At 45.5% G+C, this 14617-nt stretch overlaps 1 pseudogene; it reads right to left on the reverse strand.

The window, feature by feature from the left end:
* Nucleotides 1–391: 391 nt before the first annotated feature.
* On the reverse strand, nucleotides 392–1820 carry LOC137216860 (melanoma-associated antigen B4-like; annotated as a pseudogene).
* Between the last annotated feature and the right edge of the window lie 12797 nt (nucleotides 1821–14617).

Below are 14617 nucleotides of genomic sequence, written 5' to 3' on the forward strand. Positions count from 1 at the left end.
AAACGAAATAAGGCAAACCACGAGTTAAATGGCTTTTACTCTCTGTTTTCTCCATTTTTTGTTCCTAAATATTTTCTGTGGTCGCCTTTCACATTTCCATGAAAATCTCTATTGCAGTGCCATGTTTTCTACTTCTGGATCATACAGAAAATATAGACGGTTCGTGAATTTCTTTTACATATACCAAAACTGTAACTTTAGAACTCTTTAAACAGCAATAAATATGCAAGGAATGTCATTCACGAATTCCTATTCTTAAGAAAACACACTATTAGAAGAAAAAAACATTTGAAAAAACCTAAATCAATCAATAATATATAGAAGTTACTAGTTTAAAACAGGAAGATAAGTAAGATCTATACTTTGTTCCCTCCACCCCTACTACTCTGCACTATTTAGGAGCCTGACTGCTCCCTGCCAAAACAAAGTAAGCAAAGTGTCCACGGCCTCCCCCCCTACATCTGGGGCAGCTGTGGATCTTGGCTATGAAAGGGCCTCTGCCCGCAGCAGCAGCTGCAGCCCTGGCCGCGACTCTCAATCTTGCTCTCTCTTCCTCATCTTTCAGAGCCGCCTCATAGAGACCTGGTAAGGCACTGGGGATGGTACCAATGATCTTGGCCACAAACTCCAGCACTTTCATCTTGCTGGTTTCATGGTGGGCTCTCGGGCCCCACAGGAACTCATAGCGCGGAGGATCGCTGCCGGGCACCTGGCAGTAGGCCAGGTACTTCTGCTGCAAGAAATCTTTGCGGATGAACCTCGTGGGCTCCCCAAAGATCAAGTGCCTCCTCCCAGCATAGAAACCCAACGCATTGAGGAATTCCCAGAACTCCTCCTCGGTGGCACGGTTGCCCTTCGTGAAGATCATGCCCAGGAGAACCATCAGGAGACCGGACTTGGGCAGCCCCGACTCATCACTCGGACTTCCCTCGCTGGGGAGGGCCATCTTGCTGATGAGGGCGTAGGAGTGATTGCTGGGGTCAACTTCCTTCAGCTCGAGGCCAAAGACCACCTCTATGATCGCAGAGGCTCTCCTGAGGATCTCAGGGAAGTGATTCCTGTACTTCCTGCTGAGAGTCTTCAGCAGTGCTGCCTGCAGGATGGGCTCCTTCGTCTTGTACTTCTCTAGCAGGAACCGCACGAATATTCTGGACTTCCTGGTCAGAGGATCTGTGCGACTGCTGCGAATGGAAGGTGCTGCCTGGGAGGTACCTGCACTTCTCTCATCTTGGCTCTGGGCACCTGCTTCAGATCCTGGGCATGAAACCTCTGCATCACGAGAGCTCGTGGCTGGGGCTCCCTGAGGCTCCTGGTGAGTGCCAGCAACAGGGGAGCTCGGGGGAGTACCCCAAGAAACAGAAGCGGGGGAGGGGGGCGACTCTTGTATCTCTTCCGCTGCCTCCTCAGTGGCCTGGGCACCCTTGAGACTCTGAGTCTCCCCCCGGGCCTGGTGGCGTTTCTCGCGGGCACGGCGCTTGCTCTTCTGGCCCCGAGGCATGATGACACAGGTCAGGGCCAGCAGGCGGGAACGTGGGCAGGAAGGCAGGCAACGAGGGCACCTGGGGGAGGGACAAGGAGATGCTGTGAGCACTTTCAGCGGGGAGATTCCTCCCTGGCTTTAACCAAGGCCGCCTCTGCAGGGTCCTTGAGGGCACTGCCCGAGGACCCACAGGGCTCCTGTTCTCGTGCTCAGCCTGTCCCCTGAGACCCCTGTGGAGGACGGTAGAGTAGGCCTTGGGGCACAGCCAGCCAGCCCTGCCTGGGCGGTACGGGGGTGACAGTGGGGGCTGGCAGGGGAGGTAGGTCCCCACGGTTCCCATTCAGAGTCCGGATGATGGTTGTTGGCAAGACTCCCCCACCCCCCCACCCCCTCCCCTCTGCTGCTCTGAAGTTGACACCACCATCTTCCACGACACCCAGGAGGAGGAAAGGAGGGAGCGTTCAGCCCACCACCGAAGGGTCCTGGGACCCTCCGTTCTGCTGCCTGGTGGCTGCCCCTTCAGAACAAAGCTCTAACCTCCCTCGGACCTGGCAGAGGAAATTACGGGCAGTCTCAGCCTGACAGTCCTTTCTTGGGAGTCTTAAGGGTTGACAGGAGGGGACGGGCCATATTCTCTCTTGTCCCTTCTCTTTGGGGTGGGTGACTCCCTCAGTCCTCACTCGGGGTCCTCCCTGGACGGCCGGTGCAGCCTGGAGCTCCTCTCTTGCCCCGAGGGCCATCTGCTCGCACCAGTGCCGGCACCTCCTTGAGTCTCATTCGGAGGCGGTGAGGGTGACCACGCGGCCGCACGTGGCAGAGTTTTACCAGGCCTGCAGCGTGCGGCAGACAGGTCGAGGCCCTGTGGCTGGCGGCCCCACTGGCCCTCACTCAAGGGCTTGGGCTGACTCTTGGGAGTGCTTAGGGACGCGCCTTCTGCTGGCCTGCACCTCCCCTCTCAGACAGCAGCCCTCCCTCCTCCGTGTGTGGCCAGAAGGAAGCGGCTGACAACAGGGGAGGGGTTCTGAGGTGCCCTTGCGACGGGGAGGACGGTCCTCGCCCTGACTCCTCCCGTGCCCTGGAAATCCTCCCTCTGCTGACCTGCGGCCAGCCCCTCAGGACAAGGCCCCCTCCTCCCTGGGCCTCCCGCGTCTGTCCGTCCGTCCACGTTCGCACTGAGGGAGCCCCTCAGTCTTTAGACCTGCCCGGAGGCTCCCAGGCCGACGTCAGGGGCGGGGTCCGCGTGGCCGCCATTCTGGGGTGTGGAGCCCCTCGGTCCCCACGAGGGTCCCGTCCTTCACTCCACAGGGCCTGGGGCGCTCCCTCTACTGAGCTGAGCCAGGGTCCACCAGCCTCAGAGCGAGGCCTTCCTTGCCCGAGACCCCGTGGGGGAAGCGGATGGACTTTGGGCCTAACAGCCGGGGCCGAGAGCAGGGGCGCGGTGGGCGGGGCCTGTGTGGCCGCCTCTTTTCGGAGGGAATGCGGATTGGGGGTGTCGGGGGCGTGTCCCCGCACTTCTTACTGGGGTCACCTCACACCTTGACACCTGACGAGATGTGGCACTCCTCCCGTGTCTCACCCTCGCTGGACGGCAGCTCTCAAAAATGGCGCGGGCCCCACAGCGCGGTTACGAGGAAGTCACATCCGGTCCTGCGTATCTGGGCTCCAGGAGGACAGCACGGGCGCGCTGGGGCCGGGGCGGGGCGCGCTGGAGGCGGGGCGGGGTGGGCTGCGGCCGGGGCGGGGCAGTGCGGGACGGCAGGTGGGGGGTGGTTCCGGGGGAGCTTCCCGCAGGCCTGGCACGAGGGCCTTCCATTGACTCTTGGCGGGTCCTGGGACATTTCCCTCTGCTGAGCTGAGTCAGCAGGCGTCACACCTTGGCTCTCATTTCTGTCGGCGCCCCCAGCCGGAAGTATCTGGGGCCCTGAGCCTCACAGCCATGCCTGGGTCCCCCGAGACTGACAGTGAGGGCTCTTTGGGGCCCCCTCTTCTGTGGTGGATGCTGCTCTCAGTCCTCTCTCAGTGTCTTCTCTTGACTCCCTGTAGGTGCTGGGCTACCTCCCGTCTGCTGACCTGGCGCCAAGGCCTCACATCAAAGACATCAACTCCCTGAGACTGCTGGTGTGAAGTGCAGGCACATCTCATCTGGACTCTTCTGCCTGGAGCCTCCCAGACATGGCTGCTGCAGGTAAGATGAGCTGAGGGGAAAGGAGGCGAGATTCTCTTCTGTGGTTTGGAGCCCGTCAGGTCTCACTCAAGGTCCTCACATTGACTGCTGGCGGGGCCTGCGATTCCTTCCTTCTCTGGTATGAATCCATCCCTGTCCCCAGCCATGCCCCACAGAATCCCAGAGGAGTTAGTGAAGGGGCGCCTTAGCCTGACAGTTCCCACTGTGGTCTCTCTTTGTTGACATCACGGGTATTGCCCAAAAGTTCAGAAATGAATTTCTGTCCTTTTGTACAACTACTGTGTTACTTGCTTTTCTCTTTTAGTCCGTGTGCGATAGTCTATTAAGATGATCACTTAAAAAGGCCAGTTGTCATGCACTAAGAAAGTTTCAGATGGTTATTTCACAGCCTGTGGACCATACTGCCACATCCAGCCCAATCTTTGGTGTCCCACGCTCGTGGCATGCGGGCTCTGAAATGCTGCCTCAGATTCCTTCAGTGAAGCAGTAGAGATTCATGGTCCCAGAGCACAGTGGAAGAATCAAGGGCTCAAGTTTAAAGGCTTTTCTCTAATCAATCCTGTCATCTGCCTCTCTTGCAGGCTACAGACCTGTCTCGAATTCAGGGTATCCCCCTACCTGCCCACACTCAGGTTCTAGTTCAGTGGAGACTTATTGTCCCTCAGGGATTATTTAGTTTTGTGTTTTTGCGTTTGTTAATGTTTTTTCTTTATTCCTTCTGTAATGTTTCCATGGTTGATTTTGGGTACAGGAAAGAGTAGCCCATGTTTGATTGTTATCACCTGCTATGGATGAGGTACTACATCTGTAAATAAATTAAGGAAAATCGATATTCTTACAATATCTGTGCCTCAGGAATACACATAACATACTATTCTGGTTGAGACTTCTTTTTCCTAAGTCAATCAGGAAATTCTTATTGTTGCCTCCATATAGATTATATACATTTTTGTATGGTTTCTTTTTAGGTATGTTTTTTATATTGTTGCTTTTGTTTATGGTGTATTTTCTTTTTTCTTTTTTTTGTGTTTTTTAAAACAACTTTATTGGAGTATAATTGCTTTACAATAGTGTGTTAGTTTCTGCTTTACAACAAAATGAATCAGTTATATATATACATATGTTCCCATATCTCTTCTCTCTTGCGTCTCCCTCCCTCCCACCCTCCCTATCCCACCGCTCTAGGTGGTCACAAAGCACCGAGCTGATCTCCCTGTGCTTTGCGGCTGCTTCCCACTAGCTATCTCTTTTACGTTTAGTACTGTATATATGTCCATGCCACTCTTACACTTTGTCCGAGCTTACCCTTCCCACTCCCCGTATCTTCAAGTCCGTTCTCTAGTAGGTCTGCGTCTTTATTCCTGTCTTACCCCTAGGTTATTCATGACATTTGTTTCTCTTAAATTCGATATATATGTGTTAGCATACGGTATTTGTCTTTCTCTTTCTGGCTTACTTCACTCTATATGACAGACTCTAGGTCTATCCACCTTACTACAAATAACTCAATTTCCTTTCGTTTTATGGCTGAGTAATATTCCGTTGTATATATGTGCCACGTCTTCTTTATCCATTCATCCGATGATGGGCACTTAGGTTGTTTCCATCTCTGGGCTACTGTAAATAGAGCTGCAATGAACCTTTTGGTACATGACTCTTTGAATTATGGTTTTCTCAGGGTATATGCCCAGTAGTAGGATTGCTGGGTCGTATGGTAGTTCTATTTTTAGATATTTAAGGAACGTCCATACTGTTCTCCATAGTGGCTGTATCAATTTACATTCCCACCAACAGCGCAAGAGGGTTCCCTTTTCCTCCACACCCTCTCCAGCATTTACTGTTTGTAGACTTTTTGATGATGGCCATTCTGACCAGTGTGAGATGATATTGCATTGTAGTTTTGATTTGCATTTCTCTAATGATTAATGATGTTGAGCGTTCTTTCATGTGTCTGTTGGCAATCTATATGTCTTCTTTGGAGCCATGTCTGTTTATGTCTTCTGCCCATGTTTGGATTGGGTTGTTTGGTTTTTTTCATTTTGAGCTGCATTAGTTGCTTGTATGTTTTGGAGATTAATCCTTTGTCAGTGCCTTCATTTGCAAATATTTTCTCCCATTCTGAGGGCTGTCTTTTGGTCTTGTTTATGGTTTCCTTTGCTGTGCAAAAGCTTTTAAGTTTCATTAGGTCCCATTTGTTTATTTTTGTTTTTATGTCCATTTCTCTAGGAGGTGGGTCAAAAAGGGTCTTGCTGTGATTTATGTCATAGAGTGTTCTGCCTATGTTTTCCTGTAAGTGTTTGATGGTGTGTGGCCTTACATTTAGGTGTTTAATCCATTTTGAGTTTATTTTTGTGTATGGTGTTAGGGAGTGTTCTGATTTCATTCTTTTACATGTAGCTGTCCAGTTTTCCCAGCACCACTTACTGAAGAGGCTGTCTTTTCTCCACTGTATATTCTTGCCTCCTTTATCAAAGATAAGGTGACTATATGTGCGTGGGTTTATCTCTGGACTTTCTATCCTGTTTCATTGATCAATATTTGTGTTTCTGTGCCAGTACCATACTATCTTGATCACTGTAGCTTTGTTGTATAGTCTAATGTCAGGGAGCCTGATTCCTCCAGCTCCGTTTTTCTTTCTCAAGATTACTTTGGCTCTTCAGGGTCTTTTGTGTTTCCATACAAATTGTGAAATTTTTTGTTCTAGTTCTGTGAAAAATGCCAGTGGTAGTTTGATAGGGATTGTATTGCATCTGTAGATTGCTTTGGGGAGTAGAGTCATTTTCACAATGTTGATTCTTCCGGTCCTAGAACATGGTATATCTCTCCATCTATTTGTATCATCTTTAATTTCTTTCATCAGTGTCTTATAATTTTCTACCTACAGGTCTTTTGTCTCCTTAGGTAGGTTTATTTCTAGATATTTCATTCTTTTTGTTGCAGTGGTGAATGGGAGTGTTTTCTTAACTTCACTTTCAGATTTTTCATCATTAGAGTATAGGAATGCAAGAGATTTCTGTGCATTAATTTTGTATCCTGCTGCTTTACCAAATTCATTGATTAGCTCTAGTAGTTCTCTGGTAGCATCTTTAAGATTCCCTATGTAGAGTATCATGTCATCTGCAAACAGTGACAGCTTTACTTCTTCTTTTCCAATTTGGATTCCTTTTATTTCTTTTTCTTCTCTGATTGCTGTGGCTAAAACTTCGAAAGCTATGTTGAATAGTAGTGGTGCGAGTGGGCAACGTTGTCTTGTTCCTGATCTTAGTGGAAATGGTTTCAGTTTTTCACCATTGAGGACGATGTTGGCTGTGGGTTTGCCATATATCGCCTTCATTTTGTTGAGGAAAGTTCCCTCTATGCCTACTTTATGGACTTTTTTTTTTTTTTTATCATAAATGGGTGTTGAATTTTGTCGAAAGCTTTCTCTGCATCTATTGAGATGATCATATGGTTTTTCTCCTTCCATTTGTTAATACGGTGTGTCACGTTGATTGATTTGCGTATATTGAAGAGTCCTTGCATTCCTGGGGTAAACCCCACTGTATCATGGTGTATGATCCTTTTAATGTGCTGCTGGACTCTGTTTGCTAGTATTTTTTTGAGGAGTTTTGCATCTGTGTTCATCGGTGATATTGGCCTGCAGTTTTCTTTCTTTGTGACATCTTTGTCTGGTTTTGGTATCAGAGTGATGGTGGCCTCGTAGAATGAGTTTGGGAGTGTTCCTCCCTCTGCTGTATTTTTGAAGAGTTTGAGAAGGATAGGTGTTAGCTCTTCTTGAAATGTTTGATAGAATTCGCCTGTGAAACCATCTGGCCCTTTGCTTTTGTTTCTTGGAAGATTTTTTTTTTTTTTTTTTTTTTTTTTTTTTTTTTCAATACGCGGGCCTCTCACTGTTGTGGCCTCTCCCATTGCGGAGCCCAGGCTCCGGACTTGCAGGTTCAGCAGCCATGGCTCCCGAGCCCAGCTGCTCCGCGGCATGTGGGACCTTCCCGGACCAGGGCATGAACCCACATCCACTGCATTGGCAGGAGGACTACCAACCACTGCGCCAGCAGGGAAGCCCCTGTTGGAAGATTTTTAATCACAGTTCCTGTTTCAGTGTTTGTGATAGGTCTGTGCATATTTTCTATTTCTTCCTGGTTCAGTCTCGCAAGGTTGTGCGTTTCTAAGAATTTGTCCATTTCTTCCAGGTTGTCCATTTTATTGGCATAGAGTTACTTGTAGTAATCTCTTACGATCCTTTGTATTTCTGCAGTGTCAGTTGTTACCCTTTTTCATTTCTAATTTTATTGGTTTGAGTCTTCTCACATTTTTTCTTGGTAAGTCTGGCTAATGGTTTATCAATTTTGTTTACCTTCTCAAAGAGCCTGCTTTTAATTTTATTGATATTTGCTATCATTTCTTTCATTTCTTTTTGATTTACTTCTGATCTGATCTTTATGATTTCTTTCCTTCTGCTAACTTTGGGCTTTTTTTTGTTTTCTTTCTCTAATTGCTTTAGGTGTAAGATTAGGTTGTTTATTTGAGATTTCTCTTGTTTCTTGAGGTAGGATTTTATTGCTGCAAACTTCCCTCTTAGAACTGCTTTTGCTGCATCTCATAGGTTTTGGGTCGTCGTGTTCCATTGTCATTTGTGTCTAGGTAATTTTTATTTCCTCTTTGCTTTCTCCAGTGAGCTCTTGGTTATTAAGTATTGTGTTGTTTAGCCTCCATGTGTTTGTATTCCTTACGTAGTTTTTTCCTGTAATTGATGCCTAATCTCATAGCGTTGTGGTCGGGAAAGATACTTGACACGATTTCAATTTTCCTAAATTTACCAAGGCTTGATTTGTACCCAAGATATGATCTATCCTGGAGAATGTTCCATGAGCACTTGAGAAGAATGTGTATTCTGTTGCTTTTGGATGGAATGTCCTATAAATATCAATTAAGTCCATCGTGTTTAATGTATCATTTAAAGCTTGTGTTTCCTTATTTATTTTCATTTTGGATGATCTGTCCATTGGTGAAAGTGAGGTGTTAAAGTCTCCTGCTATGATTGTGTTACTGTCGATTTCCCCTTTTATGGCTGTTAGTATTTGCCTTATGTATTGAGGTGCTCCTATGTTGGATGCATAAATATTTACAATTGTTATATGTTCTTCTTGGATCGATCCCTTGATCATTATGTAGTGTCCTTCTTTATCTCTTGTAATAGTCTTTGTTTTAAAGTCTATTTTGTCTTGTATGTGAATTGCTACTCCAGCTTTCTTTTGATTTCCATTTGCATGAAATATCTTTTTCCGTCCCCTCACTTTCAGTCTGTATGTGTCCCTAGGGCTGAAGTGGGTCTCTTGTAGACAGCATATATACGGGTCTTTTTTTTTGTATCCATTCAGCCAGTCTGTGTCTTTTGGTTCAAGCATTTAATCCATTTACATTTAAGGTAATTATCGATATGTACGTTCCTATTACCATTTTCTTAATTGTTTTGAGTTTATTATTGTAGGTCGTTTTCGTCTCTTGTGTGTCCTGCCTAGAGGAGTTCCTGTAGCATTTGTTGTAAAGCTAGTTTGGTGGTGCTGAATTCTCTTAGCTTTTGCTTGTCTGTCAAGCTATTAATTTCTCCGTCAAATCTGAATAAGATCCTTGGTGGGTAGAGTAATCTTGGTTGTAGGTTTTTCTCCTTCATCACTTTAAATATGTCCTGCCACTCCCTCGTGGCTTGCAGAGTTTCTGCTGAAAGATCAGCTCTTAACCTTATAGGGATTCCCTTATGTGTTACTTGTTGTTTTTTCCTTGCTGCTTTTAATATTTGTTCTTTGTATTTAATTTTTGATAGTTTAATTAATATGTGTCTTGGCATGTTTCTCCTTGGATTTATCCTGTATGGGACTCTCTGTGCTTCCTGGACTTGATTAACTATTTGCTTTCCCATATTAGGGAAGTTTTCAACTGTAATCTCTTCCAATATTTACTCAGTCCCTTTCTTTTTCTCTTCTTCTGGGACCCCTATAATTCGAATGTTGGTGTGTTTAGTGTTGTCTCAGAAGTCTCTGAGGCTGTCCTCAATTCTTTTCATTCTTTTTTCTTTATTCTGCTCTGCAGTAGTTATTTCCACTATTTTATCTTCCAGGTCATTTATCCGTTCTTCTGCCTCAGTTATTCTGCTATTGATCCCTTCTAGAGAATTTTTAATTTCCTTTATTGTGTTGTTCATCATTGTTTGTTTGCTCTTTAGGTCCACTAGGTCCTTGTTAAACATTTCTTGTATTTTCTCCATTCCATTTCCAAGATTTTGGATCATCTTTACTATCATTATTCTGAATTCTGTTTCAGGTAGACTGCCTATTTCCTCTTCACTTGTTAGGTCTGGTGGGTTTTTGCCTTGCTCCTTCATCTGCTGTGTGTTTCTCTGTCTTCTCATTTTGCTTATCTTACTGTGTTTGGGGTCTCCTCTTCGCAGCCTGCAGGTTCGTAGTTCCCGTTGTTTTTGGTGTCTGTCCCCAGTGGCTAAGGTTGGTTCAGTGGGTGGTGTAGGCTTCCTGGTGGAGGGGACTAGTGCCTGTGTTCTGGTGGATGAGGCTGGATCTTGTCTTTCTGGTGGGCAGGTCCACGTCTGGTGGTGTGTTTTGGGGTGTCTGTGGCCTTATTATGATTTTCGGCAGCCTCTGTGCTAATGGGCGGGGTTGTGTTCCTGTCTTGCTAGTTGTTTGGCATGGGGTGTCCAGCACTGTAGCTTGCTGGCCGTCGAGTGGAGCCCGGTCTTGGCATTGAGATGGAGATTTCTGGGAGATTTTCGCCGTTTGATATTACGTGGAGCTGGGAGGTCTCTTGTGGACCAGTGTCCTGAACTTGGCTCTCCCTCCTCAGAGGCACAGCCCTGACGCCTGGCTGGAGCACCAAGAGCCTGTCCTCCACACGGCTCAGAATAAAAGGGAGAAAAGAAAGAAAGAGAGAAAGAAGAAGATAAAATAAAATAAAGTAATATAAAATAAACTTATTAAAATAAAAACTAATTATGAAGAAAAGAATATTTTTTAAGTAATAAAAAAAACAGAACCCTACGACTCATGGTAAAAGCAAAACTATATAGACAGAATCACACAGAGAAGCATACACACACACACTCACAAAAAAGAGAAAAAGGGAAAAAAATATATATATATCGTTGCTTCCAAAGTCCCCCTCCTCAATTTGGGATGATTTGTTGTCTATTCAGGTATTCCAGATACGCAGGGTACATCACGTTGATTGTGGAGATTTAATCCGCTGCTCCTGAGGCTGTTGGGAAAAATTTCCCTTTCTCGTCTTTGTTAGCACAGCGCCTGGGGTTCAGCTTTGGACTTGGCCCCGTCTCTGCGTGTAGGTCGCAGGAGGGCGTCTGTTCTTCGCTCAGACAGGACGGGGTTAAAGGAGCCGGTGATTCGGGGGCTCTGGCTCACTCAGGCCGGGCAGAGGGAGGGGCACGGGGTGCGGGGCGAGCCTGCGGCGGCAGAGGCCGGCGTGACGTTGCACCAGTCTGAGGCGTGCCGTGCGTTCTCCCGGGGGAGTTGTCCCTGGATCCCGGGACCCTGGCAGTGGCGGGCTGCACAGTCTCCCCGGAAGGGGGGTGTGGATAGGACCTGTGCTCGCACACAGGCTTCTTGGTGGCGGCAGCAGCAGCCTTAGCGTCTCATGCCCGTCTCTGGGGTCCGAGCTTTTAGCCGCGGCTCGCGCCCGTCTCTGGAGCTCCTTTAAGCAGCGCTCTTAATCCCCTCTCCTCGCGCACCAGGAAACAAAGAGGGAAGAAAAAGTCTCTTGCCTCTTCGGCAGGTCCAGACTTTTCCCCAGACTCCCTCCCGGCTAGCCGTGGTGCACTAACCCCTTGCAGGCTGTGTTCACTCCGCCAACCCCAGTCCTCTCCCTGGGATCCGACCTCCGAAGCCGGAGCCTCAGCTCGCAGCCCCGCCCGCCCCGGCGGGGGAGCAGACAAGCTTCTCGGGCTGGTGAGTGCCGGTCAGCACCGATCCTCTGTGCGGGAATCTCTCCGCTTTGCCCTCCGCACCCCTGTTGCTGTGCTCTCCGCGGCTCTGAAGCTTTCCCGCTTCGCCACCCGCAGTCTCTGCCCGTGAAGGGGCTTTTAGTGTGTGGAAAGCTTTCCTCCTTCACGGCTCCCTCCCACTGGTGCAGGTGCCGTCCCTATTTTTTGTCTCTGTTTATTCTTTTTTCTTTTGCTCTACCCAGGTACGTGGGGAGTTTCTTGCCTTTTGGGAGGTCTGAGGTCTTCTGCCAGCATTCAGTAAGTGTTCTGTAGGAGTTGTTCCACGTGTAGATGTATTTCTGAGGTATTTGTGGGGAGGAAGGTGATCTCTGTGTCTTAATCTTCCGCCATGTGGAAGCTCCTCCCTACCATATTTTTTGGGGTTTTTTTTTGTTTTTTTTTTCCGTACGTGGTCCTCTGACTGTTGTGGCCTCTCCCGTTGCGGAGCACAGACTCTGGACGCACAGCCTCAATGGCCATGGCTCACGGGCCCAGCCGCTCCGCGGCATGTGGTATCTTCCCGGAACGAGCACGAACCCATGTCCCCTGCGTCGGCAGGTGGACTCTCAACCACTGCGCCAACAGGGAAGCCCCTACCATATTGTTTTGATTGCTGTAGCTTTGTATAGTCAGAAGTCAGAAAGCATGATACCTCCATCTTTGTTCTTTTTTTCTAAACATTGCTTTGGCTATTTGGAGTCTTTTGTGGTTCCATATTAAATATTAGGGTAATTTGTTCTAGTTCCGTGAAAAAATGTTATGGGTATTTTGATAGGGATTGCATTAAGTCTGTAGATTGCCTTGGGTAGTATGGACATTTAAAAAATATTAATTCTTCCAATCTGTGATCATGGGACATCTTTCCATTTCTTTGTATCTTTTTCAGTTTGTTTTATCAGTGTTTTATAGTTTTCAGAGTATAGGTCTTTAACCCCTTTGGTTAAGTTTATTCCTAGTATTTTAATTCTTTTTGATGTGATATTGAACCAGATTGTTTTCTTGCTTTGTCTTTCGGGTAGTTCCTTATTAGTGTATAGAAAAGCAACAGATTTCTGTATATTAATCTTGTATCCTGCAGCTTTCCTGAATTTATTATAATAGTTTTTTGTTGGAAACTTTAGGCTTTTTTATATGTAGTATCATGTCATCTGCAAATAGTGACAGTTTTACTTCTTCCCTTTCAATTTGGATGCCTTTTATTTCTATTTCTTGTCTGATTGCTGTGGCTAGGAGTTCCAAATACTGTGTTAAATAGAAGTGGTGGGAGTGGGCATAAGTATGCCCAGTATGTCTTACACCAGATTTTAGAGAAAAAACTTTCAGGTTTTCACCATTGAGTATGATTTTAGCTGTGAGTTTATCATATATGCCCTTTATTATGTTGAGATATGTTCTCTCTATACCAACTTTGATGAGAGTTTTTTTCATGAATGGATGTGAATTTTGTCCAGTGCTTTTTCTTCATCTATTGTGATAATCATTTGATTTTTATTCTTCATTTTGTAAATGTGGGGTACCACATAGATTGATTTGCGGATATTGAAGCATCCTTGCATCCCTGAAATAAACGCCACTTGTTCATGGTGTGCCTTTGTATATATTGTTGAATTCAGTTTGCTAATATTTTGTTGCAGATTTTTGCATCTATAATCATCAAAGATATTGGCCTGTAACTTTCTTTTTTTTGTAGTGTCTTTGTCTGGTTTTGGCATCAGGGTAATGGTGGCCTCAGAGAGTGAATTTTTCAGCTCTCCTCTTCAATTTTTGGGAATGGTTTGAGAAGGATAGGTATTAGCTCTTCTTTTTATGTTTGCTAGAACTCCCCTGTTAAGCCATCCTGTCCTGAGCTTTGTTTGCTGGGAATTTTTTGATGACTAATTCATTTTCACTACTATTGATGAGTCTGTTCAGTTTGTCTGTCTCTTCCTGATTCAGTCTTGGAAGATTGTATGTTTCTAGAAATTTAGCCATTTCTTCTTTCTTTATGTTGTTCAGTTTGTTGGCATATTACTGTTGGTTTGTAGTATTCTCTTTTTAATTTTTGTATCTCTGTGGTGTTGGTTGTAATTTCTCCTTTTTCATTTGTTACTTTGTTTATTTGGATCCTCTCTTCTTCTTAGTGAGCCTGGCTAATGATTTATCAAATTTTTTATCCTTTCAAAGATCCAGCTCTTGGTTTCCTTGATCTTTTCTAATATTTTTATCTCTATTTTATTTATTTCTTCTCTGATATTTATTATTTCCTTCCTTCTGCTGACTTTAGGCTTTTTTCTTCTTTTTCTAATTCCTTTAGATTGTAGGTTAAATTGTTTATTTGAGATTTTTCTTGTTAAGGTATGCCTCTATTGCTGTAAACTTTTCTTATAGAACTGCTTTTGCTGCATGTCATAGATTTTGGAAAGCTGTGTTTCCATTTTCGCTTGTCTCAAGGTATTTTCTGATTTCCTCTTTGACTCATTGGTGTTTTAGTATCACGTTGTTTGCTCTCCATGTGTTTGTGTTTTTTTCATTTTTCTCACTGTAATTGATTCCTAGTTTCATATCCTTGTGTTTGGAAGAAATGATTGGTATAATCTCTGTCCTCTTAAATTTGTTAAGATTTGTATTGTGGCATTTGATCTATCCGAGAGAATGTTCCATGTGCACTTGAAAAGAATGTATATTCTGCTGTTTTTGGATGTAATGTCCTTTTGATATCTAAGTCCCACTGGTTTAATGAGTCATTTAAGGTTACTCTTTCCTTAATGATTTTCTGTCTGGATGATGTGTCTCTTGATGTAAGTGGGGTGTTATAGTCCCCTACTATTATTGTACTGTTGTCAATTTCTCCCTTTATGTCTCAATATTTGCTTTATATATTTAGGTGCTCCTGTATTAGGTGCATGTATGTTAACAAACGTTATATCCTCTTTTTGTATTGATCTCTTTATCATTATATAATACCGTTCTT

Source organism: Pseudorca crassidens, chromosome X (genome assembly GCF_039906515.1).
Source record: "Pseudorca crassidens isolate mPseCra1 chromosome X, mPseCra1.hap1, whole genome shotgun sequence".
Classification (NCBI taxonomy): domain Eukaryota; kingdom Metazoa; phylum Chordata; class Mammalia; order Artiodactyla; family Delphinidae; genus Pseudorca; species Pseudorca crassidens.